The 5,000-nt window shown below is 40.1% G+C and overlaps 1 protein-coding gene across 1 annotated transcript in view; it reads left to right on the top strand.

The window, feature by feature from the left end:
• The first annotated feature begins 2,369 nt into the window (after positions 1-2,369).
• LOC138966962 (toll-like receptor 13) overlaps positions 2,370-5,000 on the top strand; it is an 11,983-nt gene continuing 9,352 nt past the window's right edge. Inside the window, exon 1 of the mRNA XM_070339370.1 lies at positions 2,370-2,661. The gene's annotated coding sequence lies outside the window, so the exon portion shown is untranslated. The remainder of the gene's footprint in view (positions 2,662-5,000) is intronic.

Genomic DNA, 5,000 nt, shown 5'->3' with positions numbered 1-5,000 from the left:
CATAATTTGACAATGCAATCAGTCGTAATTTGTTGTCGGTCTGTAAAATGCACAACGATGAGTTGGAGAACTGGTCAAGGTCAAAACAAGCACCAATGTACTTTTGACGAATTGCATTATAAGCTGGGCATTTAAACAGGAAGTGGTTTTCATTTTCTTCCGTTGATTTACAAAATGTACAATTTCTGGATTCAGCGCACTCGGGATTATAGCGCAGTTTATTTACCTTCAATTGTGTAATGCCCAGTCTGAACTTTGTGTACATTTTGCGTATGTACTGGTTTTCAATGACACCCAGATACTTTTCTTTTTCAAGTTCTCCTTTAAACATCCTGTATACATCAAATCTCACACTTGTATCAAGTTTACAGTGCCAGTTTTGCTCAAAGCAGTCTTGAAGACGTTGCTGTAATGATCTAATAAACACACATTCCCTACCTACAGACCCGTTCAACCACACATCTCCAAATCCATTCATGCAAAGGACGCATTTAACTTGTGAGACCCAATTCTGCTTTCCCCTTTAAACTGCTTTTTTTAACATGATGTATGACATCTTTGCATATCTCGAATTCGGCATACAGTTAAGTCTCAACCAGTACTTTACGCATCGGATATTTGCTAGGATTGACAAAGTGCATAATTTATGTGTGTTCTTTTTTTACTCAGTTCCAGGAGAAGGCAGTGGGAACTTGAACTTTTGTGACGAAAGGGAGTGAGAAATACGAACAGAAAGCAAGACTTCTGACCTCTTTACATTTAGTCAAGTTTTGACTAAATGTTTTAACCAAGAGGGGGGAATCGAGACGAGGGTCGTGGTTATGTGTGTGTGTGTGTGTCTGTCTGTGTGTGTGTAGAGCGATTCAGACTAAACTACTGGACCGATCTTTATGAAATTTGACATGAGAGTTCCTGGGTATGATATCCTCAGACGTTCTTTTCATTTTTTTGATAAATGTCTTTGATGACGTCATATCCGGCTTTTCGTGAAAGTTGAGGCGGCACTGTCACGCTCTCATTTTTCAACCAAATTGGTTGAAATTTTGGTCAAGTAATCTCCGACGAAGCGCGGACTTCGGTATTGCATTTCAGCTTGGTGGCTTAAAAAATAATTGATGACTTTGGTCATTAAAAATCTGAAAATTGTAAAAAAATTATTTTTTTTATAAAACGATCCAAATTTACGTTCATCTTATTCTCCATCATTTTCTCATTCCAAAAACATATAAATATGTTATATTTGGATTAAAAACAAGCTCTGAAAATTAAAAATATAAAAATTATGATAAAAATTAAATTTTCGAAATCAATTTAAAAACACTTTCATCTTATTCCTTGTCGGTTCCTGATTCCAAAAACATATAGATATGATATGTTTGGATTAAAAACACGCTCAGAAAGTTAAAACGAAGAGAGGTACAGAAAAGCGTGCTATCCTTCTCTGTCTGTCTGCCTTTTTCTGTCTGTCTGTCTGTCTGTCTGTGCTCTCCTGTCTGTCTGTCTGTCTGTCTCTGTCTGTCTGTCTGTCTATCTGTCTCTCCCTCTCTCTCTCTCCCTCCCTCTCTCTCGTTTTGCTGTTTCCCTTGTATTCCCCTTCTACTATTGTGTGTGTGTGTGTGTGTGTGTGTGTGTGTGTGTGTGTGTGTGTGTGTGTGTGTGTGTGTGTGTCTGTCTGTCTGTGTGTCTGTCTGTGTCTATGTGTGTGTGTGTGTGTGTGTGTGTATGTGTGTGTGTGTGTGTGTGTCTGTCTGTCTGTCTATCTGTCTGCCTTCGACTATGAAGGCACATGAGGATACAAGGGTTCTTCCCTGGAAGGGATCGGGTAGGAGGAAGGAATCAGGGGTGGTTTCGGGTCAGCCTGTTTTTACCGTTCTATGAGGTCATCGGATCGAGCGTAGTTTGGGATCAATATGTTATACCTGATTTCTAGTGCCTTACCTTTTTAAGTGAGCGGATCGGGCGTGTGGTAGGTGGAAATAATCATGGGTTGGGTTTAGACAGTCAACGGTTTTTGATTAATTTATGTTTCTTTACCTTTCAGTCAAGGAGGTAGAAAGGAAGTGACGGGGTTTGGGAGAGGCGGAGAGAGGGGGGGGGGGGGGGGGGGGAGGGGGATGTAGAGACAAGGGCATTAAAGGTGACTGGGGACTGTTAAAAAAATTAAAGAATACATTTTAACAGACTGAAAAATCAGCGTTAAAACACTTCCTGCCATTCACGGATGTATCCTGTTTTGGTCAATTGGGTCAGAGTCAAATTTCAGTAGAGCGTATACAAACTATTTCTTTTGTGTTCTATACCCCCCTTGGAGTTCCAGGTAGCGTTTTTTGTGTGAGAATACCAAGAATTGCCGCCGCGAGTGTGGCTTCTTTGTTGCTAGATGCGGCGGTTTTCCTGACACTTGAAGTTGATTTTGTGACAGACAGAGCAAAAACTGACGAAAAACGGTACTAGTTGTAGAATAAACCCAAGTTCGGATTATGGCGTTGTGAAAGTAAACATCAGAGACAGCGTCTTCACATATTTGCCTCTTCTACTTTGTTAAAAACGCAACTCTTGAGAGACTTACGTGTTTGTGGGGTGAAGTTACGTTGTTAAAAATCAAATCTACCCTGGTTCGGATCAAAACGTTTTGCAGTGCTGTTGGACAAGTGTCAGCGGGTGAGTAAATTGACAGATACAACAGCTATGCGTGTAATAATTGGTGTACAGTACCCGGCGAAAGAAACGATTAAATAATATCATTAATCGTACAGCCAGTAAAATATCCCCCACGAATGTGTCTTCCTTTTTGATATACCTTATCTGGTTCATATTTTACGACAAATTGAAAATGACAAAAAATCACTTGCAACAGTGGGCGCGAATGAGTTGCGTTTCTTTCGCCGGTGTAGCAGCCTATTTTGACACAGCCCAGTTTGACCGGGAGGTCATTCTGGGCTAGCCTATTTTGATCCCCCCCCCAAAAAAAACAACCTTGTGGGGATGCATAGATTCATACATTATATGCGTACATTTAATTTTAAAAGGTCCTAGTGTACTTATTCTTGAAGTTTCAAGGGAAGCATCGAAAAATTGTTTTTTTAATTTTTTTTTTTTTAATGTTTTTAAAAATTTGTTTTATTCATTTTTCCAACAAATAGCGTGAACATATATATACATGTATATATTTTGTTTTAAAAGGTCCTAAAGTACTTATTCTTGAAGTTTGAAGGGGAGGTCAAAACAGACAAGGGTGGGTCAAAATAGGCTAGCTATAGCCAAGAATGACCTCCCGGTCAAAACTGACTATGTGTCAACATGGCCTGTTACACCGGGTACACCGGGTACTGTATTACTAGTTGACATCCAGATTTGCCTTCGTCAAAAGTTCGTGAGTTCCGATCTTCGCGAGTTTGTTGAAGTGGTGACGTCACATCCCGTCACGGTCACCACTTTCCAATTTCGGTCCAGATCTACGCGAAGTTCTTCGTGCGCGTTCGTCTGTTTTTCGAAACAGTGATGACGAGTAGTGTTATATATGACGAGTCTTTTTTATCGGAATATTCCAGACATCTGAATATGTTGGGTACACAATTTTTAGATTCATTCCTGTAAAATCTCCCAACTCTAAAACAAATAGGTATCCTTGGCATTCGATGTCATTAATCCAACAAAATAAGGGCACAATGTTTTTCGTCATCAATACTATTCATGTACTCCACTAAGGAAGAGCGTTTTATTGTGTCTTAAAACCGACTTCTCGGGAAAGTAATCAATCGAATTTTATGGTCCACAAAAACTTGCTTCATATTTTATTTAAGGACTACTTTTATTTGCCTTTATTTTTATGGCGCACTTTTTGTGCCCCACGTTTTGTTTTGGCCTTCATTTTGTGGTCCACAAGCTGGAAATGTGCCCCACAAATTTGTGGGCTTATTTTTGTGGTCCACAAACTGGAAATGTGCCCCACAAATTTGTGGGCTGATTTGTTGGATTAATGACATCGAATGCCAAGGATAAATAGGCCTAGTGGAAACAAGTGTCTTGTGCAAGAGAGATCAAGGGAGATAATTGGCAGGATGTGTCGCCCGTCGACTCAAGTTCTGAGTTTTGTGTGGGTATCCGTGTTCATGCACTAGGCCTCCAAAATGAACAGTTTACAGATGCACAGTCCACAGAAGCATCATAAAGATATTAAACTTTAACACTGCGCACATAAAACATATTTTTAACATTATGAAAAGGACTAAAAGTACTCACGAAGATTGTTGATTGAGGTTCGTCAAACTCGCCTTTTTCACCACGCAGATCCCGGTCTTCGGCAAGCAGTGGTGGGCGCGAAAAACCAAGAATATGCGCGTTGAGGCCCAACGTTAAAAATAGAGAGGAAATCCCCACCACCGACGAATGTTCGTCTGACGAAGGTTGAATCCGGATGTCCACTGTCTTCGATCGTTCGTTCTTCCTCTTACTCGGGCCGGCTAACCGGATGCTGCTTGTCTAACAACATCAAGTTTGCAAGGTATGCAGCTGTAATTGACTGTGTGTAATGAGGAAAGAACACATATAAACTCAGGAAGAAAGATACATCTTAATATCATTTCCTTGGGTGTTAACTTTGCTCAGTTCTTTTCATGGTGAAAGCCGTTTGCTCTTATGCAAAGCGTTCTTTCACGATTTTAAAGGCACAGTGCGCCTCCCGTAAACCATCACAGATACTGTCATGCTTTTACACACAGTACAAACACCCTTCCATTTGAACGCTCACCAAACGGGAACATCCTAGGTGCCCTACGTAAAGAGCGAGCAATTTTCAAAGAATTAATTTTGCGGATTGTCTCAGAGACAATCGGACCGTGGTGCGTTTTGGCGCTAGACCTAACTTTTAAAATCTAAATAATAAATTGACAGCTTGTTACACAAACATTCTTAAATCATAAAAGAATTCTTTTTTCATCAAGACAAGATCAGTACAATTCGAAGTTTTGAAAGTTTGAAAAAAGAAACGCCCGGAAGCA

This window comes from Littorina saxatilis, linkage group LG5 (genome assembly GCF_037325665.1).
Source record: "Littorina saxatilis isolate snail1 linkage group LG5, US_GU_Lsax_2.0, whole genome shotgun sequence".
NCBI lineage: Eukaryota > Metazoa > Mollusca > Gastropoda > Littorinimorpha > Littorinidae > Littorina > Littorina saxatilis.
This window is presented reverse-complemented; position numbering and strand designations above follow the sequence as displayed.